This window comes from Idiotropiscis lumnitzeri, chromosome 14, assembly GCF_059441095.1.
Source record: "Idiotropiscis lumnitzeri isolate Australia: NSW breed Sydney's pygmy pipehorse chromosome 14, RoL_Ilum_1.0, whole genome shotgun sequence".
NCBI lineage: Eukaryota > Metazoa > Chordata > Actinopteri > Syngnathiformes > Syngnathidae > Idiotropiscis > Idiotropiscis lumnitzeri.
In genome coordinates, this window is record NC_142404.1 from 6647080 (window position 1) to 6674315 (window position 27236).

Here is a 27236-nt window from a genome sequence, read left to right on the forward strand (position 1 = left end):
ATTTCTTCTTACTTTTCAACGTTACAGTGTACTTGCATCGGGGCCAAGAGGGACGATGGCGTAATATATCCAGTAGGGGGAGCTGGAGGGTCACCAATCCATCCATTTTCTATAGCACTTATACACGTCGGGATCACGGCTGAGCTGGAGCCTCTCTTTTTTTTTAGCATTAGTGCAGGTCTGTTACTGCCTGCTATTTTAGTCAAGACTTTTTTTTTGTGACCTTGTTTGTTTACTTGGTATCAAGAACAAGTTTGGTAACTAAAACTTTGGAAACGTCCAAAGGTCGTACAATTTTTTTCATTCTGACCAGCACACATGAGTTATTCTCTTGTTTGTTTTTTATGATGGAGGATTAGGGCCATAGTCACAATAAAAAAAACAATTATTTTAACATGAGATGATCATCTTCATTTACAAGAATGAAACGTTGTATAAATGTCATAAAAAAGGATTGGAGAAGTAAATGAATAATAGTTTGTGTGTGGCAAAAAGTAATAATAACACATTACCAATGCAAAAATAAAACTTTGTTTTCAGAAGCCTGAAAGCTAATCTCGAAAATATAAATGACTTTATTCATAGTACTTCTTCAATCTGAAGAATGTATGACTTTTTTTGTCCCCAAACATGTACTGTACTACTTTAATCTCATATTACGTCTTTGATCCAAAATAAATAAATCTTTAAAATGTGCACATTAATTCTCATAAAATTAGGACTATAATACGAAGATACGATTTTTTAAAATATACTTGTAACTTGTAATATTATGGCTCTGGATGATGATTTTTTTTCTTGAAAATACACATATTTATTCCCTCTAAATTTTAAACACTGGTAAAGTTATAATCTTTATTTCTCAGATATTAAATTAATTCATATTTTTAGGCAAAAATGTTGAAAATGTCACTGTGTCGAGGTTCCTTTTCTTCCGGTGCAACTAGTGATCCGTTTGACCACTAGATGGCAGTCTGTGCTGTGTTCTGCCAGCATCATCTCATCTTAATGCCTTGTGACACTCAGGTTATGAAAACTCACAGACGTCAAGTTTTGATGTCTGAATGTGCCAACCTTTAATTCCATTTTTTATTATTATTATTATTATTACAAAGTCAAGAACAATGGATCAAATTTACTGTCAGCTCCCCACTTGGGGTGAAAGTGTAGCGCATTTAAAAATACTCTTTTCTAAATCTATGCAATGTCAAACGTGATATATATACAACATCTGGCTTTGTTTGGTGCCTTCAGTTAAAGTGACACATTTCAAAACAAGCCTGGTTTGCTCTATGAGTGCCAACAGTTACACACAATTCATCATTCATCACAGTTAAATTGTAATTATGACTAGAGTGGAGTTCCTCCTTATATTACCCTCCATGTGTCTCATTAAAGAATCTTTTTAAGCAGTAAACGTGACCACAAAGAGCACTTTGGATGCACTTCAGACTCAGAAGACGGTCTTTCTTCCTCTTCTTCATCACGGCTCCCTTTTGCCCGAGGCTTCTGAACCGCACGGCTGTTCTCTTTATTCCGATGTCAGCACTTGGCCTAAAGAGCGTTCAATACGTGCAGGAAGAGCGAACATCAATAGAACGCTGCCTATTGCTCAGCGCCACTCACTTCATTTGCCCATTGATTTATTGGTGGCGCTAACAATAGAAATGCAATGATAATACACAAACAAAGCATGTGATGTGTTCATCTGAGGGGGAAGCTTCATTTGTCAACCCATTAGATGGCTTTGAGCAGAAAAAATCGATCAAATATAAAACAGGCACAACTACAACATTTTTTTAAGTGCCTTAGCAAGCCAGATGTATGTTAATATCCATCCGTCCTCCATATCTGCCAAAAAGTCAAGATTATTTTCATTTACAGTAGAAACAATAGAAACGGTAAAACCCACGCTGTATTGAACAAATCAATGCTAGCAACAATTGGAAGAGAAAACTCACCTATTTTCTGATTTTGTACTTCGACCAATGCCATGAGTCATCATCCACACCTGGGGTGCTGGAGCCTATCCCAGCCGACATCGGGGGAAAGCACACAAGTCAGGGGAGTGTACCACATACTATAAGTGACTTTTCCGCCAATGCAATAAAATATTTTTGGTGCCAAGGATGCAACTAAGGTAAAGTGATTTGAGGAGCTTCATTAGTTTATTCATCAGAACTGAACAACCATTTTATATCGGAACTTTTTTAGGGGAGGTGTCGTTTATTCACAGAGTTGCGCTAACCTCCTCGACTTCAAAGCATCGGAAGCCGATTCGATCTAAAATGTGTTTAAGGGTGTTATAAAAATGAAGCGCTGCAGCAAAGTGGAGACTATGCAGTCTAGTACTAAGCTATCGTTAACCTGTGGTTATTTATTGCAGTGTGGTCTCAAACGTGACAAGGACAATTCTGTTTGACCAATGAGATACCAGCTCTGTAAATAGAATAGACTCTATTAAGGTAGCGCAGTTTACAACTGCTGGGGTGTAACAAAACGCTTTCCATATGGTGTAATATAAATTAGCGGGAAATTCGAACACAATAGTCACGTAGTTTTAGTATAAATTAAGTTGTGACGTCATTTAAAAAAAAAAAAATGGTGATCCTCTAATCAGGGCTGGCCAAGGCATTGATGACAGAAGCAGCTTAAGGCCCGGCAACCATGAGTTGCCCACCAAGAGAAATTGACAATCAACAGAGCGTGGATTATTATTTTGTATTTTATTATATTATTATTTTTTTGTCACAGTTAATAGGTTCATGATCCAATCATTCAACAATTGTTTTTCATTCATTTAAGCCGTCAAAGGGCGGCACTGCGGTCGACTGGTTATCATGTCCGACTCACGGTTCAGAGGTGCAAGGATCGGTGCCTTCCTGTGTGGAGTTTGCAAGTTCTCCCTGTGCCTGAGTGGGTTTTCTACGGGTACTCCAGTGTCCTCCCACATTCCAAAGACATGCATGGCAGGTTGATTGAACACTCTAAATTGTCCAGAGTTCTGATTGTGAGTGCGGATGGTTGTTCGTCTTTGTGCTCCCTGTGATTGACAGACAACCCGTCCAGGGTGTACCCTACCTGCTGTCCAAAGACAGCTGAGGTAGGCTCCAGCACATCGTGACCCTCGTGAGGATAAGCTAAGGGAAATTCAAGAATAAATGAAAATAACCATGACTTTTTAGTAGAAATGGAGGACCCCCACATAATGTTTTGCTTAAGCCCAATGGAGGCTCACTGAGCTCAAATGTCATTTTATTTTAGTAGTTTGACTGCATGACAGAAATGACTTATTTAATTGTAACATTGTCGTGATTATCTTTCTTAACTAAATGGCTGCGGGAGGAATCACATGATTCTGCTGGCATAATGTAGTGCATTTTGGCTCTCTCAAACATTTTCTATAGTTCTAAAAGCTCATGCCCTATGTGCCCCCACTAGTCTACATTGCGTTTGTGGAAGATTAACTAAGCTGAAACTTGCCCGTTTTTATACATGGGAAGGCGCTGCCTTTTTCCTTGTTATGCCACTTGCTGTTACCTGAAAATGACATCACAGTGCCTCAGGTAACAAGGTCATGAGTTTGATCTTGTGATGTTTGCATGCTGAGCCCTGAGCAACAGTGATGTCATTTCCGGTCAACGGCAAGTGGCAAAATGGCCGTTCCCTGAGATGGATAAAAACAGGTGCGGCTTAATTAATCTCCCACAAACACAATCAGAATACCATATTCAGACTAGTGGGGGCACATAGAGCATGTTATTATCAAAACAAATTTTGACTTGACTTCCCCTTTAATGCGTCCAACATGCACTTTTAACGGACAGCAACAGCTTGGAACAGCAACCTGGCGTTACCACACGTGTGTTCTAAGTGTTTTCTTCCGACATGAGCGTCACGGTGCGGGTGCTTGCTGCACTTGCTTGGTGTAATTCATGCGAAAAGGAAATATGCAGATGTCTTTATGCAAAGCAGCGTTACCTATGGTGCGTAGCCGCCTTTGATCAGCCTCACTGACACTATCCAACTAGTGAGAAGAAAAGAATTTAAAAATGGTAAAGGCTCCTAATTGAAGTGAACATAAAAGAAGAGACATGGTGTTAATTGGTAGACGCTAAGAATAATCCAGACCTTGGAGACCACTGTCCCTCATGCCAAAATGTCAAGATTTACATCTTTAATGCAAGATTCCCCCCATAATATTAATTAACGCATCTTTTCATTTTCAAGTATACTAAACATACAAATACTTGAACTCAGACGTCTATTCATGAATATCGCTAGCTCTCTCTATTGCTAGCAGAAACCTGCCAATTTATTTTTTTTCTCAAATCGATACTAGTGGTCCATCCCAACTTCATCTGTAATATTTACGCAATTTTAGCCAATTAAAAGCGGTGAAAATAACTTGAAAACAAATACACTGCCGCTCTTGAACGCAACTTATGTTTGAGACGCTTTGCATAGGTGTGGCAAACTACTTCGGTTTCCTCGTTATGCAGAAGCTGTGTGGCGTAATTGCTGCCTCTATTTAACAGATGGATGTATTCTTTTAGACAATAACGAGTGAAAATATTAAAGTCCGCTGGATTATGCTGGCTAGTTTGTTTAAATCCTAGCCCTTCCTTGCAGAATGTGTCAAGGAGGTAATTAAGTCTACGTTTCATATTAATACCCACTTAATCGACGGGCTAAATTGGCTCATTGTTTTATTGATGGCATCATTAATGGCTTTAGACCTTTAAGATGGCGTTTACGAAGATGATGTCGAGCGGACGTTTGCTTTTGTGACGCTTTCAAAGGCTTTTTTTGACAGTGGGGGTTGCTTCACGTGGTCGTGGACTTTGAAGTAATCTGCTGCCGCCGGCTTTGTGTTTGTACTTAATCAATGCCAGCGTTAAATTAGCGATTGAATGCATTTTATATGTTGACGTGAGTGTGCAATAGCAATATAAGGTATAAGACCACTTGAACGAAGCGATGCCTGTGCACTCAAAAAAAGCATACTTATACATATACAATAAATCCTTCCATCCATTTTCAGTACCGCTTCTCCTCACTAGGGTCGCGGGGGTGCTGGAGCCTCTCCCAGCTATCTTCGGGCAGTAGGCAGGGGACACCCTGAACTGGTTGCCAGCCAATCGCAGGGCACACAGAGACAAACAACCATCCACGCTCACACTCATACCTAGGGGCAATTTAGAGTGTCTAATCAACCTGCCGTGCATGTTTTTGGAATGTGGGAGGAAACCGGCGTACCCGGAGGAAACCCACGCAGGCACGGGGAGAACATGCAAACACCACACAGGAAGGCCGGAGCCGGGATTGAACCGATGCCGTCTCTCGCTTTGAGGCCATCGTGCTAACCAGTCAGCCACCGTGCCGCCCAAATTCAATAAATACAACTTGCTTTATATAGCGCATTTCCGAAGCCTGGGCACTCAAAAAAAAAAAAAAGCATCCTTATACATGTACAAATACAATATATATGACTTTATTTATATAGCGGATTTCACAACACCTGGAGCTGTAACAAAGCGCTTTCCATATGGTGTAGTATAATTTTGCGGATAACACAAATTAAAACACATAAATATACATATATATATATATATATATATAAAAACACACACGTGTGGATCCTTCTTTACTAAGGAAACTTCAACAATTGCACATTTAACTTCTGTAACTCTTGCACATTTGAGACTATTTCTTGAATGCTTACATATTAAACTCATCCGATTTGTGTGCCAACTGGCACATTTACACAATCAACACTTTAATAGTCTACTTTGGCACATTTTAAAGGAGGCTTAAGATGATTCTTTCAACTTAGGATCAGGTTCATCTGTGCCTCTACGAGTAATGAAGTGAAACATGTACAGTTCCTTCAAACATTTCCCAGTGTGCATGGTAATTTTATCAAACAACAATGAGCAATTTATGTAAACACAGTTCAAATGAGAGCTGCTCCTGTTTCACCTTAAAACCCTCCTTGCTTCATTGAAATGGTTTTATTTTGGGGTTGACTGTAATTTATTGTGCATGCTGCAGCGTTAAACCTGATTTGATTTGGAAACCTGCAGGGAAATATTAATTAAAATAGCAACCTAATTAGCATTTGGCGGTGACCTAAAAGCTGAATATTATTATTAGAGCAGCAACAGTCGGCGCGGATGAAAAGGGTTTACATGACAGTGGAATTGAAATTCAAAGAGCGGGAGATTATCTACGCGCAGATCAAACACGCCGGGAAGTTGGAGATCTGTTCACTGACTGACAAACACACAAATAGCCACACACTTTATTTTGTGTGTGGATACACAAGCTAAACATCTACACACTTGGCTGCAATGGCAGTAAGAACGGTACCGACAGCCAGTGTTGTTCACGTGAAGGCAGCTGTGTCCACAAATAAGCAGCAACTGAAGTCCTATCAATGCATCTTCTATACTCTATGCTCACATTCAGTCAAACACTACAAATCTGATGGGATAGATGGATGCTGGCTCTAAATATGCTCTGTTAAAAAAAAAAGCCTTGAGACTAAATTGAAGACAAATGTGGAAACAGATTGACTAACAAGCACCAAGTGAAGGCCTGACAAAGCAATACTGTATACAAAACAAATTGGCCAAATCAATGATAAGCCTCAACTCAATGAAATAAACTCAAGAATTTTTGAAGGAAAAGAAAATGAATATTATTCAATGGCCTCGTCAACCTGATTTCCACCCAATTGAGCATGCTTGTCGTTACTTACTTAAGACAATGGTGTCGCAGGATGAGCCACTAACAAGCAGCAAGTGAAGATGTCTGCATTGGAGGCCTGGCAAAGGCCAGATGACGATTAACTTCTTGAAAGCAAATCAAGACTTTTTGAAGGAAAAGAAACGCAATATGCTTCAAAGCCTACATCAGTCGCCTGACTTCAACTGGTTTCAGCTATTGGGGGAAAAAAAATGAAGACAATCAGACCCACAAACAAGCAGCAAATGATGGCGTCTGCAATGGAGGCCTGCCAATTGCTGGATACTGACCCAAAACATCTTTTGAAAGCTAGCTGCACTTTGGAGGAGGCAAAGGAATGTAATATTTTTCAATGCACAAACCAGCAACAAACCAACAACGTCTGCTTTCCACTACAAACTAAGACAAAAGTGAAGGCAGCAAGAGCCACAAACAAGCAGCAAATGATGGCCTGAAAAAGCACATCTGATACTTTCTGATCATATTCTGCCACATACTATAAAACCAATAGCTTAGCCTGGATAGATGATGAACTCAAGACTTTTTGAAGTTATAGAATTTCAATATTCTTCTTCTTTTCCTTTCGGCTTTTCCCTTCAGGGGTCGCCACAGCAAATCAGTTGCCTGCATGTAGAATTTTAATATTGACCTAATTAATCGTTGTGAGCAGAGAAGATCCTTTTCACTTAGTGAAGCCAAAACTGAAGGTGTCAAGGCCCACACGCAAGCAAGTCTGCAGTGCAAGAGTGGCAAAGGTTGTCGAGACTGCAAAAATCCTTTGAAAGAAGGTCAAGACTTTTTGAAGGCAAAAGTCTGGAATATTTTTAATCTGACCGAGCCTAGCAAGTGAAGATGTCTGCAGTGATCACCCAGCAAGGGTTCTTCGAGCAGTGACAAGTTAAAGTCAACATAAACGTGTCTTGCAAAAGTGAAGGTCAAGACAATATAGAATGTTGTGTTGTTCAGCATAATGCATCACACGCTGTTGTTTAACCTTCATGCCTTCTACGCCTCTTATCGCAATCTCCACTGAGATGTTTGCATATTTGCACGGTGTCATCTTCCCGCGTCTGCACTTGGACGGCACTGACATGTTGTCGGTGTCCCTGCAGTGCTAATCGTTCATTAGTATTCATTAGCGTGAGGCGCTGGGCCGGCGCGGGGCTCATGTCGAATCAGTATTCTGACGAGGCCTTTCGCCCCGGCGTGGGTCAGTGAGGAGCCGCTAATTAGGCCCAGCAGTCAGGAGTCATTTTGGCGAGCACCACTAGGGGAGAACGAGAGGCGCGGTCGACAGTGGAGGATGAAGGTCGATGGAGGGGTCGGGCGTTTTTGGCTTCAGTGTTTGTGTTACTGTCAGGACGATGAACGCATCATTCATTCAGTCAACCGTACATCGGCTATGATAACTTGAATTGTTTCATCTGTCCCATCAAGCAATTCGACATACAAAAGACCAACAAGCCCCCAAAACATTTAACCCACAAATGATCACAATGCATAATAACACATATTTGTTGAATTAATTTAATATTAAGAGTTAGCTGAAAGACTAACAACGTAGCCTACAGTGGAAACAGTATGTGCAAATCTTTTTCAAAATCTGCCCAAAAGCAGGAACAAGATTATCCGAAATTAACATAAAAAAAAGAATTGATTGAATGCAACAATTTGTGTATGTTTCAAAATCGATCAAATGATCTAAAACAAATCGATTCTCAATTATCAATTATAGTATTATTAACTGACAACTATCGTATAATCATTTAGAGGCATTATTTAACTTAAATCCAAATCACCTGATTTCAATCTCTCAACAGTATCGTAATGTCTTCTAATTTCTGTCGTCCTTCACGAAAGAAGACTGATTATGTCTACTTGCTTTTATGTTGGAAAACAATAACTAAACCAATAACTGATTAGCTTTCAAAAAGGTTTGTGTGATTTGGCTTAAATAATTTTCAGTTTTCTTAAATCACTTAACAATACCAAATGGACACCAATAATTGGTTAATAGACAGTAATCGTTATGTAATACAGTTTAACGCATACGTTTACCCGATTATTCAATTAATCCAGGGTATAATCGATAGAAAATGTATTTTAAAAATATTCGTCCTAAATTTGAATAGTATTTCTGGGGAATGAAATAATATTTATAAATGGCTTCTCACCAAAAATGAAACGTGTCGGAAAAACGCTGACCCTCTTATTGAAATAAAAAGCAGGTGTCAAATCCTTCAAAAACTCTTACAACGAGGATACACATGAAATGAAATCAAAATAAAAATACTACAGAGACATGAATTGAGGTGGGTGTTGCAAAATTATTTATATATATTTTTTTCTTCTGTTGAAAAAAGTTAGTCATTTAAAATTGACTTTTAATGATAACTTAAGAAACTAAAGGTTGGATTACTATTGACTTAATTTCAGCATGCAGGAAACCTACATTATGGTGTCTGCCGAGAATCTTGGCTTGGGCCTCGTATGGAATTGGAAAATGTTTTTAGAAAAGTGAAAATCTGACTTAAACCATACCTGACAGTATTTTTTTTTAAATGCATTTTCTTTTCCGATAATAAAACTGAATTTTTACATTTAAATTTTAAGATATTTTATAATTGGTGTAGAATTCTACTTATTAGTTACAGATCAAAATAATGATCCAAATTATCTATAAAAGCTCTGATAAATTGAAAATTCAATTGGACATTAATCCAGAATGAAAAATTGATTACGCAAACACCAGACAGACTGAGAAGTTCGCAACTCTGTGTGAATTATAATTATTTTTCATCACATTTTGGAGGAATGTAATTATTAAAAAAAACAAAAAACATGTGTCTTCAATTCTCTTCCTCGAGGGCTGCTGTCCTACCCGTTTTCCCTTTGTCCCTTCTGCACACATCTGATTCTAACGATTAGGTTATCCTGCTTCTGCACACCTGACTGATTATCTGGCCAATTGAATCAGCTGTGTTGAAGCAGGAATAGATAGAAAAACAGGCAGAGTCACATCATTTGGTGTTGGTATCAAAATCTAATGTTATTAAAACAATATTGCAAATTGGTGATATTGATATAATATTCCACGCCAACTAAAAACAAACCCCCCAAAAAAATCCCCACCCATCACCTGCTTCTGCCACCCCCACTCCGCCACAAGTGTGAAGTCACACGGGGCGGCCTGGCGTGTCGCTCGCTGTATCCTGACATGATTCCAGATTAGACAAATACCCCAAACTACAAGTGGATGGTGTGACAACTCCCTTCCTGCAAACGCCCTCCACCCCCACCCACTCCCTCTCGCTCTTTATCAGATTGATGACACGGCATGTAGGAGCACTTGACAGCTCTCAGATTGGCGCTGTAAGAAGAGGGAGATCCCAAAGTGAGATGGGTTAGCTGGCTAAATCTATCAGGAGCCTGTCCTGGGGAGGAGGGAGGGGGATGATGATGAAGAGGAGGGTGGTGGAGGAGGAGGGGGGAGTCAAGGGGGAGATGATGATGATGATGGTGGGGGGGGGCGGTAGGGAGAGGGGGCCTCCATGCTGAGCACAAGCTCGGCCGGCTGACAGTTGTGCTCAGCCTTCACTGTAATAATGAATAAAAGGAAACTCCCTGCAGATTACACATCTTCCCTGTTTTGACATTGACCTTAATACATAATTTAACCACAAAGCCTCCAGTGTGTGGAACCACATAAGAGACGACCATAGGAGTGAAAAAAAGATGCCTGGGTTACATTATATTAAAAAAAAAAAAGCTTCAATTGGAATTACTCATGTGATCAAGCCTGATAGGAATGTTGCCACCAGTAAGTCTTTTAACAGTTTAAGCCAACATTTGGGAATGTAAAATGGGGGGAAAAATCCTAATGCAGTCACTTCCCAGTGGGAGCCAATAAATGTTAGAACATAAATGTGTGCGTGTGTGTCATTTGAAAATGAGTGCAGAGCTGGTAAGCAAGTACAGTTTATTCTATTGCTTGATTTTAAAACATATTACTGAGTCCAAAATCATAAATATTAGGAAAGCAGTCGTTGTCACAGTGTCCCTTTCATGGTGGGTGAGTGTGTGAGGTTTTTTTTTTTTGAGGCAGTGATGAGTGAGGCAAATGAAGTTAGATTAATGGCGGTCTTACACACAAAAATGTGTGTACACACAATTCACACTTGAGTTAGGAGAGATAAAAAAGGGGATTTGAATGTTAAGTTAACTAATCATCCACCATTTTCTGTAGTATTTGTGTGAGTTATGAGCTGGCGCCTATCACGGATTTAAAACTGAGTGGGAGGTACACTCTGGACATGTATGTGGGAGGAAGCTCGAGTCAATGCAAACTCCACAATGGAAATGACAGAACGCAGATTCGATTCAACTTCAGAAATGATTCAACCAAAATTATTACTAATCATTAGTATTTATGAAATAAAGAAAAATAATAACGTGAAGATTTTCACTTGAAATAATTATCCAATGTAAACTGTATTAAAAAATCTAAATAATAGTAAATTAAATTCAAACACATGACAGTGAATATAGATATCTTTTGACATCATCATTGTATTGTGTTTTATTGTATGTACGCAAGTGTGTATGCGTGTGTGCGTGTAGAGACACAAAATATTCCAAATGTGAGTTTGATGACAAACCGAATAATAAACACACTAAACAAATGTTTGTTTGTGAAAATTCATCTGCAACTACATTTTAAAAATAATTCAAACAATTAATATATTATTGTACGAATAAAACAACATACTCAAAATGTATTCCAATTTGTGTTTTGGACAAAACCGTGTGTATTTGTTTTATTTTTTTTAAATCATAAAATGTATTTACATTCTAATACATTTTATTTTTTTGTCGGACCGTAATTATTTGACACCCCTAACCAACAGGGGGCAAACTTATAATTCATTAACATCTAGCAGGAACCTGAAATGCGAACTTCCTTAGCAGGGAGCAGTCGATTTCCATCACACTCACGGCGGACATTTTATGACCTTTAATGACTTCCCGTGCACATCCCCGCAACACAGCTGCACCCTTTACTTGCACGCCTCGCCAATTAAAGAAGCCATTACACCAATCTGAGGTATACGTTGAAACATATATGTAGCTATGAAATATGAATGGCAACAGCTGGCTTTGCCTTTCCCTGTGATTCACACTCATCTCATTAGTGTACAGTATTGGAAGTGGGGACCTCTTGGTGTGCGTTCGGGTGAGAGAGCGCTCGTAGATGGGGGCCTGACCTCCAACCCAACAGGGTGCGATAGGGAGGTTAAAGCTGCTTTGCATGCTAACGAGCCGCTGTGTGGACCAAAGGACGAGTCAGTTGCTTGATGAATGAAACATGAACAACTCTGACGCATAGTAATGAGCTCTACTGTAGCTTAGTCTTTTTTCTTTCTCAACAAGGGTTGGTCATTCAACTGCGTTTACTTGATTGGCTTTGGATAAAATTAACAATCAATAAATTAATAATAAAAAAAACCTCTGACTTCAAGCATGGTAGTGGTGAGCACGTCAGATTCACAGAACAAAGGTTTGGAGGTTTGACTCTGGCCTTCCTGCAAAGCATTTGCATGTTCTTCCAGTGCTTGCGTTTTTTTTTTTTTTTTTTCTGTGGCTACTTTGGCTTCCTCTCACATTCCCAAAAGAATGTGTTGGTAAATTGAAGAATCAAAATTAGGGATGGGCAACTTAAATGAGAGGAGGGTGGGGGGGTCGCAATATCTCATCAGTGCTACTTGGGGAGGCAATGTTGGGCACAAAGGACCACACACTTCCAAACCAGATGTATCATTGACAAAAATACCATTTTAAATACGGACATAATCTGTGCACATGTGCAAAATATATGCTCTTAATATATTTCACAATACATTTCTCAATGCATTAACCCGATAATAAAAGGAAGAAAATAACCACGTACTGTGATTTTCTTTCCAGTTCAAAGGGCTCTTTTGCATAAATAATAATACCATTCAAGGATGGCACAAAACTGCTGAACAGCAAGCCCGCATTAGATGCAAGTCTTCATTATGTGCATGTTTTCTCAAAAATAAACTCAATGGTCATATTAAGGTACTTTCAACGTTTCAAATCTGTAAAATAATATTAGGTTTACGCATGTTGTAGTGAAGGGCAATATGAGACCCAATGTAGGTGAAACCAAGCCATGTCTGCCATCTAGTTGTGAATGATGGTATTACAACATAAAATTACAGTCAACCCCTGCATACTGCGGTTTGGCACCTGTGGATTTGCAGAGTTTTCCCCCTTAGTATGGTTCTGAATATTTGGGGGGATTTTGGACATTTTACATGATTCTCCCCATTTATCCTCTGTTTTCTGTGGAAAACATATCATGAACGATTATGAGCCAGTTTGAGGAATCCATTGGGTTTGGAAAAAAAATCCTTTCCACACGCACACAATTTATTTGCGTTGCCAAATTCTCAATTCAAATAATTCATATAAAACAAATAATTTAAAGCTTTTATGGGCAGTGTGAAACAGGCACACCTGTCATTCGGACTCTGTATGCGCTTGTAATTCTCAAGGGAGGATTTGCTTGGCTGACTATGCCCAAACCGGCCCTGAAAGCCTCCAAACTAGTGCAGTTTTGTCTGCGTGTGTGTGCGTGTTCGTGTGCGTGTGTGTGTGTATGCCATCATGGATGCGTTTGCACACTCAGACACAAATGTGGTGGCAAAAGTACTTTGGTGGTTTGCCATGAGACCGAGGGAATGCCAATACAGAGGAAGCCTTGGTCCGTGTGTGTGTGTGCGCGTACCGTGTGCGTGCGTGGGGGTGGGGGTGTGTGTGCGTGTGTGTGTGGTAGGGCGGTGCTCTACTTCTGCAGTGGTAATCTAATGAGCCTGTAAACACATTCATTTGACATCATTAATTGGAGGCAGATCAGAAGTGTGTGTGCGTGCGTGTGTGTGCGTGCGTGTATACAGTGAGGGTGGCGGGCTTCTCCCACATCAAAGATTCAAAGAGTGTGAAATCCTTGATTATGCGACACGGATACGCATTAGACGCTATTCTCCTGCCAAGAAGGGAGAAACGGCGGTGAATGCTCGGCCTGTGCCAGCGCCACACCTCTCGTCCGATGTGGGAACATAAAAGCACTTGGTGCTGCACTCTGTGTTCCATCAAATGTTAACGGAAGACAGTGGCGTGCTTGTCGGTGGTATTTTTGTCAGCCACATCATTATTTTTTAATGTGAAAATCTGGATGAAGTTTTGGTTGATATTATGGCTTTTGATCTTGTGTATGTGTAGCAAAGAATTCTGCTCTATGATAAGTTTTGAAAATAATAAATAAAAAAAAATAGAAAAATGATTTTTTTGTTTGATTTCCACTCAAAACTAAAAATCATCATATCCATTCTCTGTACTTTGAAATTAAATAAAAATTTAATTGAAAAACTCAAAGAAAGAAAAAAGTAATAAATACTACTTTGAAAATATCATCTCTAAATATTTTATTTAAATACAGTATCGATTTATATTTTGAATACTATATAGTTGTAATTTTCAAACAGTTTTCGAGTTTTCGTTAAAATACAAAAATACCTTTTCACTTTTTTTCTTATTAAACAATACTGACAGGGAGGTGATGAATGATATAAACAAGATGCATGTGTCTCTTTTAAACTTCATACTGTTTGCCTAAACAATTAAAAATTAATTTGTAATGCATTTATAAATCTCATCACTTGTTAAAAATTCAAGCAACATTTTTGTTTTTTTTTAGTTTAAGTAATAAAATGCTAAATGTTTGCCATCCAGTGGAACGTATGTCTTGTAACTCCAAATCAATTGAGAAAATATTAAAACACAAGGGCGTCTATTTCTGTGTCCAGTGCAAGTCTGGTGCGAGGAGCACAGGGGCAGGTTCGATTTTGTTTTGTTATTTCCATAAAACGTGCAGCGGGGCACATTTTAAAAAGTGCAGTGGGTGCGGACACAGCCAACTTGTTTCTCTGCCGATCGAAGGGATTCCTCTCATTCCATTTAAGCATGCAAATAGTCCTTGACATGGCGGGAGAAGACACTGATTTGATGAGGTCCTACCACAGGTCGAGGCACACAAGGAACAACAAGCAAAACTCCATTGGCCGATGACATAAAGCTATCGGGAAATCTGCAAAGTGGGCACTTAGGTGCCATCAAATTTTGTGATGCCTCTTTTTTATTGTATGTCATTAGCATGTAGGCCTATTTACTAAACCACGGGGTCGTAAACGTTTGTGCAGACGGGATACATTTTTCAAAACAGACTATAAATTAAGTTTTTCCCTAATCAGGTAAGCAAGTAAAAACATTTTTAAAACATATTATAGATACACAATTTTAGGGGAAAAAAAGCACAGCAGCGATTATTGGACTTGTTTATGAGTGTAAATGCTCAGTGGGTCGGATTAAATAATGGAGGTCAAAGTCATATTATGCCCACAACTGTGGATGTCCAGGGAGAACTCCATGAAAAAGTTTGAAGAGGACACCAAGTGTGATGCATTACTTAGTCAGTGCCTCTTTCACATGAAACAAAGGTGTTGGGAGTTTAGTTCCAACTTAATGATCCATCCGCACAATGGCGCTCGCTCGCCACCATTGGTTTTAGTTTCTCTCTGAACTCACCTCATCAGGCCTTTGTTCCAGGGGCCCGCTTGATGTTTGCGGGACTGAGTGTGGCGTCGTCGCGTCGCTGTGCATGGGACACTTGCTCTTCCTCCTTTCCTTGGAAGCACTGGAGTTCTCCTGTGCGATACATTATGAAGATTTAACTTTGTGCGCCTTTGATTGGGTGCTGACAGTCATCCTTCAGCTGCCCTTTAAAGTTCCACTTTGGATCCCAAATGGCTGTCATGTCGCCACGCTCTCTGGACTTCTTACTCAAAGTGTCATTGGCATAATGGTCGGCAGCCGTTGGCCCCTTTTGATCATCCATGCTGTGTGTGTGTGTGTGCGTGTGTGTGTGTGTGTGTAAGTGCGCGCCAGTCTCTCACCTGCCACTCCCAGGCAAAAAAGCACCACGACCGGATATCTAAAATTCACTTTCAAATAGTTTCCCCTCCTAATAGCCAAGTGCTGCGGAAATGTTCTGGTGCTCATTAATTTAAAGGGACAGCACCGTTTTCGACTGCATCAGCACCTCGGCCCAATTTGCTACTCTATCTGTTGTTTCGCACACTCTAAATGGATAGAGGGATCTTTATATTGTTTAGGGATAGGCTGAGGGTTTATTCATATAAAATCTATTTCCGACACTGAAATGAATTTAAATCAGTTCCAGCAATCCTCGGAAAACAAAATAGTTCAGTTGTTTTCTTTTTTTTTTTTAAACAAAAAAATTGCATTGTATTATATGGAAAAACAATGCAGTGTTGTGCCTTTAATAGGTGTGTCTTCATGAGCGCAGGTTAGTCTGCCAGTGAACATCCAGATGAGAGTTTTGTTCTACTGTAGCAACTTGTGAGCGTTTTCATTTTGGAATTTTGGGTTTGATTTTTCATGAAGTGAAACATTAAAAGTCTACTGTAAATTTGGCTCTCATTTGTGTTTCACTTCACATGAATGGTGGTGTGTTTGAAGCTCATTCTCAACTTACAAAAAAATTGACCAAGTGATGGCTGTTCCCATCTCAAAGTATGGGGACATAATAACACCTGAAATCTGAAGTCTCTGCAATTTTGTCATTCAAGAAAATTTTGCTTAAAAAAAAAGGATGCAGGAAATGAAAGAAATGGATGCAGCGTTCTTATTGCAGTTTTGAAGGCGTCATTACGTTATTTTGGAGCCGGTTGCCACATATCACACAGAGCAGCCTTTGTGAAAAGGAAACATGAACTCCCTGAAGCTCTTACTCTCTAACAATGCCCAAGTTGCAAAAGAAAAAAAAATCAACATGATGGTGCAAAGCAATATATTGTGAATAATATATAAATGAGTCAACTCTATCTGACAACACCTTCGTTGGCTTCCCACAACCCCTCTTACTTCCTATTTTGGCGCACCAGCAGAATGAGATGTGATGGCGCCCTGTTGGCTGAGAAGCCTTATGCAGGTTTGCTTGTCAAATTTCCCCTCCACAGAATTTTGACCCAGAAGCAGACCACAAGGGACGAGGAGCAGGTTACTGTATTTCCTTCCCAGGCACAATAAAGAGACCAATGTGATCCAAGAGGAGATTAAGGGCACTAAAATAACTGAGTGCTGCAGGAGAGTGGAGACTGTGGGGGGAAATATACCACAGACTAATTGACGTAGAAACAGGTGAAGTTCTCACCTCATGCGCATATCAATTTGAAATGATTGTTTTTTTCCATTCACACAAATACACATGCGCAGTCCCCTCCCCGCTCCCCGCAGAGAGATTGGGATCAAGAGCACCCTGGCCAAGCACCGCATGATGTAAACGTGTGGAGAATAAGACACGTCTCTCCCAATAAACACGCCTCCTGCATGCATCCAAAGATGTGTCACGTTCACTTTCACCTAGAGTGGCGGCGGCAAAATGGAAGAGCGTGGCGCTTCTGAAAGACAATGCCATTGCCGTCACTCCCCACCTGAATGAGTGATACATTAAACGCGCACAAAGCAGCGGGAGGACGCCACGCGGGGAGCGTTCAAAGACGCCAAATGACGCATTTCAAATAGAAAAACAAGGGAGAAAATATGTTGCATGCTGCAGCGCAATACAATGTAGTCTTTGAACACCACCCATTGGCGTTTTGGGAGTGGGATTTCCAAGCTATACGTCTATTTTTTTTTTTGGTGTTTTTCAACTTTTATTGAGCGATGGATAAAAAAAAAAAAATCTCTCAGCACACCTCCAAACAAAAATACTATATTTTAATGATGTCCGTTCAAATTATTTTTTTTTTACTAGAAAAGTTGGGGGGCTTCAAACAAGGTTTCTCTCTTCTGAGTTGTCAAACACATCTAGATGTAAATACCATGAAATAAAAGCTGGAATTCTCAACCTTTTGATCTGAAACTCAAATGTTATCAGCATACAACAAAACAAAGGACTTGACCTCGATGTTACAATACTTTTGGAGGGTAATAAATTATTATTTTTATTTTTAAGTTTCCGACCTGATTCATGGAGGAGGTTAAAAGATGATTAAACTGTGCCATTTTTTATTCTGATGACTCAATGGCAAAGAAAGTAAATAAATGACACTTCAAAATTGAAAAATGTGTGTTTATCCATCTCTTAGGAAGCAGGCTCCTCAACAGTTCCATGTTACTCAAATTGTAAATTTAAAAGACATTCCTATATCTGTTGCCATTAAAATTAGTTCCCAAGTTTGACATACCGTACTGCCCAAAGCACGTCGCAAACCATGAACTTCAGCTGCACTCTTTATGTACACAAAGCAGACGTGGCTAAAGTTTGTGACAGTTGACAGATGACACTTACCTAAGATCGGTTCACCTCGGTGCCATCAGTGTCGTTTTACACCGCTTTCATGGTTTAAACACAGGTACATCCAAAAGGCAGCTATAGCGACTAATTAGAAGAAAAAAGTTGTTTCTTTCTTGAATGATCACTTTCGTGGTGTTTTTTTCGAACAGCTAGCTGCTTCTGGTGCTTCCCATTTTGCGTCTTAAGCTTTCGTCTTTGCTTTGAGGCCACTGGGAATTCTCGTTAATGCCTCTTCTTGCTTCCGGCTTTTATCCTAGTCATTTCCCACTTCCTATACTACTTTGATAATTAAGTGGCTGTCAGGGAATTTGGAATTTTGGACCACTCCCTATTTTGTGGGGCCTAGTGAGGTTTGGAGGGGAAACGGGGGCTTGACCTTGAGAAATAGCCTCAATGGGACCTCATTGCTTCATCTTCGACATCTCTTTGGATACGCATACGAGCTTCATATTGAAACGATAATTAGCTCCCCTGATCAAATTAGCATGTAGCAGGCTAACGAGAAGGCAATTACAGCAAAATATACATCATCTATTATTTATTACATTTTAATTATGGCAAGATTTGAACGCAGTTAACGTGTCGGCGCTTCAATTAATGACCTTGAGCTATCTTCATTTGGAATTGATGGCAAGCGGAGAAATGTCGACGCACACACAGTAGTGGGAGAAAGAGAAAAACATGGGAAAAGTGAGGGAGCTAAGGACAGGGGCTAGGACTGGCACTGTCAGTCAGATGCCCAAAGCGCTAGGCGGTGTTCCGCGGTGTCACCGTGGCGACAGAACGAGCGTCTGTCGAGGCCACCTGCCTCATTATGGCAAATGTATGCATCTGGGCCAGGCGCTGGCTGGCTCTCAGGCAGGCAAAATGGCAACACTGGCAGCCATTACTGCATTATGTTAGCGTAAGTGTACACGCTGCATGCATGCATACACGGCAGCCCGGGCACTGGAAAATAGTGAGACGGAGCTTTGACAAATGGGCAGACTGGATTGGTCACCAGTGAGGCCATTGGGGGTCAGTATGAATCCCATTTATGCTGCACCAAGGGCAGCCAAGTGAACTTCAACACTACTCCGTGATGAGCTACAATTCAAATGTTTAAACTGAGAAAGGTGCAAAAATTGGAAAGGTGTTTGCCAGAAAATGTCATGAATGTTCCATACAAAAAATACATTGCTAAACTACTCCAAAAAAGGGAAGTCCATTGGCTTCCCGATACAATTTCACAATGAACCCAAAATGTGCAAAATGCGTATAACTTCTATAGGTGAACTCTCCACTTTTTAATCCAGATCTGACTTTTTGCACAACTTGCTGTTCTTTAATAATTCACAACAAATTGTTTGACACATGAATCGACCAACGCCTTTCCAGGTTCAATCAGAGCTGTTATTTAAACAGTCCTTTTTGTCATGCTGTTTATAGTTTGAAATCGTGACAAGACGACAACCATATATATTATATATATATATATTGCGATGCTTCAAACAGCATGTTCACAGGTAAGTTACGTGTCATCAGCAGCTAGCAACAGAAATAGACGGAGACTGGAAGAGTCACAGAAAGGTATCGCTCTCCTTGGAAATCTATTAGTCAATATTTTTTTTTGTTCAGCCTCTTACGAGAGAAGAGCAAGTCGTGCAACAAGTGACTGAACCATTCAACAGTTAGTTGAACTTGGGCATGATAAAGGTCAGAGAAGGTGAAATTAAGTTCATGTGTAAAAGTTAGTTCATTTTCGATTCATCTTGAAATTTCACCTGATTACACGTTATTTTTTGGGAGGAGTATATAATACATAATACGTCTGTGATATATTGCTATGTATCAGATCATTATATTTTACTATTGATACAAAGATAGGGGTTTTCAAAGTTCTGTTCCGATGATGCCACAACAGAAATTTCTCTGTAAATCGTAAAGTGCCGTAATCTAAAAAACTAAAATGTCAGTAATTGCGCGTGCTTTCCTGTTCCTGTTCACTGAACAAACTAGTGACCTCAAAACGTACATGCTTTACATCACTTTTTCTGTCATATATGTAAATTCAACTCTTCAGGCACATGAATGGCATAATGTATTCGTTGCTTTTTTTTTTTTTTTCTTGTCAATAGTGTGTTCCCCAGTATTGCGGTTTATTGTTCATGCCCCGCCAATATCCCATATCTTAAGCAATGTTTTTTTTTTTTATTGAATTTTACAATGCACTTATTTATGGTAATGGCCTCGCATGTGGAAAGGGGGAGTTCAGTCGTTGATACGTTTTTCAGCCCTCTACTGAAAAACACATGAACACAATAAGTAAAATCAAACAGAATCGGCTCGCGCCCAGAAACTCTTACGTGGACTCGCGGGTGTCGCACCACTCCGCATAAGGCTCCACCTCTTAAAGGCACATGCACCATGGACATATAAAATGTAAAAAAAAATGCGCAAAATGTTTAAATGAGTGTTAATAAAAAGAAAGTTTGAGATGAAGGAGGCTGCAAAATGGCTTTGCGAGACAGATTTTGGAAAGTGCAATTTTACCTCACATTTTGTTGTTACAGCAGTTTCTCAATTGTTGCTTCTGCACCTTAGATGGAAAATCCTCTCTTAAAACACATTTTTTGACTTTTACCCCATATTTTGAAATGGAGATTTTTCTTTATTTGTTCATTTTTATTGTTTTTGACTATGTTTTGAATTGGTGTTTTGGCCTTTGTTTTATATTTGTCTTCTTTACCTGGTATTTCAACTATTAACACATATCGTTCCTTGCAGTGTTTTTATTTTCTTTGTTTAGCCGATGCTGTGTTAATCACTTTGGTTTTTCTGAAAGTAACTGGATTACACTTTGTTTGTTTTGGGGGAGTGACCCATTAGAGCCAGCAGAAGGCGCGTCAGTGAACAAAATCCCAAGTAGACATATTTAGAATTTTTTTGGCCTTCTACGGAGTCATTCTAGTTGAAGCCTGCAAAAGTTTGAACGGTTGAATTGATTTTGCTTCACGTCATCCTCTGCAACAGGCTCCCAAAATAAGAAAACTTTCTCCCAGTCCATCCTCTGCTCCCACCTTCCTGCCCTTACCGGAACGCCATTAGGCCTAATGGAGGGCGGCTTTAGGGACAGCCCATCACAGCGGCGTGGCGTCACCGACACCGACATGTATCTTGGCGCTCATTATCATCCTTGAACAGCGCCAATTTACATCTGATGCTGTGACTAATTCTGCCGCGGCAATGTCAAGAGACATAGGAAGTGGCCTGGCCATGATGACAGTGCGGCTGTCAGGGGGCGCGTGGATGGAGGACTCCTCGGGGCATGATTTAATGCCCGTGTCAAGCGCCGCTGTCAGCCTCGCTCTCGCTTGCCGCCTCGCTCCCCATCCAGACATTAGGATTCACAGACGCAGCCGTAGACCTGCTTGCGATTCACACCGAGGGCGAGAAAGTAACAACTACCATTAGGGCTAAATAAAGGAAGGTGACAGAGGAGACAAAATTGTACGACTATTGTTTTAAACGGCGCTAAACAAATTATGATTAGACCACCACCCATTTGTCTTTGATAGCACACGGCTTCATTAAGTGCTTTAAGGCTTTCAATTTGAGTGCACTGAGGACATTTTATGGTTTTGAACAGTAACTTCAAGCGGAATTCACTCCATCCCTTCGTTTTCTATAGTGCTAGTCCTCATTAGGATCTCGGGTGAGCTGGGCCTGTCCAATCTGACTTTGAGCAAGGGGCATGGTATACCCTGGACTGGTCGCCAGGACACTTAAGTCACCTTTCAATATTTGAGCGGGCGCACTGACTTCCCGAGATATGGCCGTTGAATCAAGCATGAAATCAAACCATAGGATTTCCGCAGTACTTATCTTGCTTCCTGGTCACGGGGAGCTGGAGTCGATCCCAGCTGACAAAGGGCCAAAGGCGCATGACATCCCAGACTGGTTACCAGTCAGTCAAAGGTACATACCCGATAGAGACAATCATTCACAATCACTTTCACTCAGCATGAACCAAACTCTGGCCAGGTGAGTGAAGCCAGTAACTCGAACATCAAACTACTAAATCTATTTTTTCTGTACAAGAATCACATACGACAGTTCAAGCTAACATTGTAAAACCCGCAAATGAGCAACACACAACATTCTCGTAATTTCACGTTGCTATCGAGTCCCAAGAGTTTTATTTCTGCAGACATATGCTTCAGACAAACACGACTCCTGCTATGTATGGCTGTTCATTGTCCACTCTCTCTGCTGACCAGCCATCTGTGCTCCTTGGATCACCTTTAACCTTTGGCAGAGGTCACTACAGGTCAGCCATCTCAAATTTGTCCAACGTTTCACACAAGTGGACAGCGTCTGTCTAGCTCTTTAAAACATGTAAAACTATGCACAATTGAACTCCCAAATTCTCTATAGTGTTGAATTTATTACGGGCAGGCTTTTCGGTATATTCCAGATCAGCGTAGAATAAAAGCAACATGGTTTACTAATCGTTAGCGTGTCTGCATAAGTGGTCCAAAGTTCATGATTGAAATCTCAGCTGCGGCCTTCCTGTGGAGGAGTGAGAAGTTTCCATGCTCAGTCCGTCCTGAACTACCATGAGCATGCAAGTCAAGTTAAGAAGAGTGAGTGGGTCTCTTTATGTGCGTTATAATTGGCAGCCTTTCCACGGTGTCCCCCGCTTCTCACCTAAAGTCAGCTCGGATGCATTTTCTATAGCGCTTGCTCTGAGCATTGCAGGAAGTCAGAGTCTTTCTCAGCTTGCTACAGGCAAAAGGCAGTCACTCGTCAATCACAGGGCAGGTGTGTACCACTACACAGTCAGTGACCCATCGACCCAATTCCTTTATGGACACATACAGTACCGATGAAAAATGGACTTTTTATTGTTTGTGCGTAAATGTGTCTCTGGAGTGCATGGCATAAGTTTGAAACTAAACAACCAAGTAAAGCTTTTGTTGTCTTCCTGTTTGTCCAAATTTGTACGTATGAGACATGCATTCTGCATTTGTGTATGCTGTTCTTTGGCGTCATGCATGTGGCATTCATTTGCAGTCGGGACACTGATGTGTTTGATAACAGATTTGTTGCTTATCGTTTAAGTTGCTTAATATAGCAAGAGGAGCTGAGAATTAATTTGAAATGAGGAGGGAATTTCCGCTTTAATGTTCACACCATTGAAATGTAGACTAGCCACCCAGCGCAGCCCAAAACAGAGGTCTGATACTGTGTAAAGATTTTTCATTTTCAAAAATGTCAGATTTCATCAGGGCTGTATATAGAGGTATAAAACGGTATGTTTCGATTCTTCATCTTTGGGGTATTTCAACCGAACCACATCACAGATATGTTACAAATACACCAGGGAACTGTTTTAAATTGTCGAAAAATCACATATGCACAATCTGTCTCCTTTTAATAGTGGTGGGTGCCAGCACAGAGACGTTTGGACCGACTCAGAGTAATTTGGATAATGACGTTCTTCGTATCCTGACACGTCTGCTCGCCGTTCATTTGCTAAATTGTGTTTAGTGTCGTTTTTTATTGCAATTTTCATCCTCGCGCTCCCGTTGGCCTTAAGAAGAGACGCCATCATTAGCCCGGGACTGCTCAAGCATGCACAGAGGGAAGAGAGGGAAAAAAAAGCCATCAAAGTTGTCACAGAAAAAAAATGTCCTTGTTCTCTAATTTATAAACAACCAAAAAAATTAGAGATTTAGCGTTTCATGTGGCTTCTTGGAGATAATTATGACAAGATGAAAGGCGCTAAAGTCCTCCCTCTGTTCTCGCTGCTTCAGACGCTCCCCCCATTGTCAAAAATGGAGATGAGCTTGTCAGCGTTCCACCTCCTTCCTGTCTCGCTCTTCCCGTCTGTCTCGCCGCCCGCCTTCACTGAACTCTGATACGGCAATGTGTCGTCTTCTCACAACTGTCCATCAATCAGTCAGCGTCTGTCTATGAGGTGGCCGTCCCCTAATGGGAAGTGCTGATGAGCTTTCATCAGCACCATCGTTCCCAAGGTTTCAAGCGTTTTTGCTTTTTTTTTTTATTTCCGCGGCCAATCAAAGAGGCCGGATGAATCTTGTGTTGATGTGTGCAGGCCCCTCCCTTCCCTACGAGGTGTCGTGCAGCGCTCCAAATGAGTGTGTGCGTGTGTGTGTGCCCTCGAGGGAGGTAATTACTAGAATAACTAGAGTACAGGCCAAGGCTGCTAATTTATGCCCGATTGTTGACAGTCACAATGTTGTTGAACATGCACAGAGAAGGCCCTCTGTTGTCTTTCGTGATCTTTGCTGTGTGCACTTAACTGCCTAAAACAATGTCTTGTAATTTTTGTGCAGCATTTGGGTTTTCTTCATCCACAGGTCCACCTACAAAGGATATAAAAGGTGTATAGTAATCCCCGACGACTCATATGGATCAAGTCCTGTCCTGCATAGTGTAAAAAAAAAACATGACTAATTGAAGGTATCAATTGGTCTGTATTAAACAGGTTGAAGCTAAAATATATCACCCACTACAATCCCCAAATACTTTCATGTAATTTCAAACTCAACTCACAAAAATATCAGGAAAAATAAAGGACTTACAGATGTGCGAATTGTATTATGTTTATATGTACCGGAATTTTACCTGTACATGTGACGAAGACTCTCAGTAAATTCCAAGTTTAAGTAAAATTAAAATTAAAAAAAATTACATTAAAAATGTCATTGCTGAAATAGAATAAAAACAAAAATGCTTAAAAAAAAAACACCTTTGCGCTCCACCACGCATACATTTTTTTCCAGCATTACAATTTGAGTATATTGAGCGCATGACTAAGCCCTCAAAATGGGAATTCATTAGGCCTAATGACCTAATAAAACGCAATCTTTTAAAGAACAAAATAATCAATAAAACATATGACTTAATGAAATATAAATAAATTATTTATTATTTATACGTGAGTTGCAAAGATACCGTTTAGCTATACATTGCGGATGACAAGTTTAATCTTTTTACATTATGAAGTCTTTTTGAGCGGGCATCCGACTTACATGTTCTACTTGGCTTTATAGTAAAAGCTCTCCGAATGTGTCAGATTGTGAGGACATCGCCTGTTTTCATCTCCACTAATAGGAGAGGGGAGATTGTTGTCCCAAGTAGGACACAACCAATACTTGCCAGAAGTCTCTGCAGCTTCTTTAACATTGCTGCAGGTATCTTCACATCCACCCTGGGCACTTTCCTTCTTGCTCAAAAACATTCCATCATTTTTGAAAAGAAAAGAGTCACTGTCATGACCGTCATGCTATATTTTGTCCACTTGACAATGACCGTCTTCACCGTTTTTCCATCGTATAGCTAATGGCTTCGAACTTTTTTGTACCCAGCTGATAGTTTGAAGAAATGACATCACTTTGGGTGCTCTGAATGGACCATGATTTTTTTTCCTGAACGATGCAAATTGGGAAAATCCCATCATCACTTTAAATGAGGGCATCACTACTTTTTGCTATAAGTTTTTACCTTGCAGAACAGCGACATGTGTTTTTATTTTTCCCATTTTGTATTTATTTTCCATTTGATTAGTTAAGCTTTAATTAATCTATTTTATATATTTAATTAAATTATTGTTGCGGGGAGCTCTCTAATCTCGTTGCACACTGAGCACAATGACAATAAAGGGCATTCTGATTCTGATTCTGATTGTGACTTTGAACGTGATTGTGAAGTCTGTACACAGCTGCGCAAGCATTTTAATATTACTTGCTCCATATTAAAGTTTGTTTTTCAATTGAATTGCTCACCTGTGATTTGCTGACGACCAGTCCATGGTGTACCCTGCCTCTTGTCCAAAAGTCAGCTGAGATAGGCTTTACCTCACCGTGACCGTAAAGTGAACAAGGCAATATTAAAAATGGATGGATGGATGAAAATGCTTACATTACAGTCTACACCGAAGGTGGAAACACTTTCACTATTCAAATTTAGCATTTTCATTTTTTTTTAAATATCCAGTGGAGACAAATGGCTAAACGGTTGTCACCAGAGGTGTTCTCTGTGTGTTCTCTTTTGTCTTAATCGGTTTAGTTGCATATTTTTTTCTACTCTGTTGGCCTGCAGCTGTTTCTAAGCTTTATGTTTTTGTTTTTTTTTTTTTGTTTTTTTGACCACGCTCTCTAACATTGGGCGGCACCTTGTCTTCTAGAATGCCTTGATACGCCATTGTACCCTGCACAAATTCAAGACATCCAGTGCTGGATGTAGCAAAGCAGCCCCAGAACACAACTGAGTCTTCTCCATTTTTCTTCGTGGGTTAGTGTCCTTTGCAGAGAAGTGACTTACATGTCTCAAGAACATTCTCCTAGAAGCTTTGTCGGCAGTTTTAAATCATTTAATTGAGGATTTCATTTCTTTAACGGCCAGATTCAAACCCCCATTACATGCAAAAGGAGGTGGTCTCAGGCTGTCTGTGGCACTTGAAATGCATCGTTCGAACTCCCGTGACCTTAATGAGAAAAGCCTGAAGAGAGCTTCCAAGGCCTCAACTCCTGTGCAAAAAAGTTCAGAAGCCCATGCGCAAATGAGAGCGTTCTGAAGTTAACTCTCAGTCCACAACTTTTTTTTTTAACGATAGTCCGATATTGGATATTAATCCATTAATAATAGATGCTAATGATCTTTGAAGTGGTTGGAGCGTACGGCGAGTAATGAAGCCTGAGGAAACACCTTTTGAGGAGCTGGCGTTAACATGGCCAGTCTTTGTATTAGAGCTGACTGAGTGAGACTTCGTTAGCACCGACCACTAAGACAGAGGACGCAATTTGTTTAATTGAACGTAAATAATGAATTCCCAAGGAAGAGGTTGTAATTGCCGTAGATCAGAGGGCACAATAGTGAACTTCAAGAAAACGCCCGAGTCAGGCGGTCGAAGAACTTCGAAGGAAAAAGAAAGGATGGACGGATAGTGGTGGGGGACAAAAGAGGCGGAGGAGCACAGACGTAAAGGGGGAACTAATGAGGAACAAAGACCTAACGA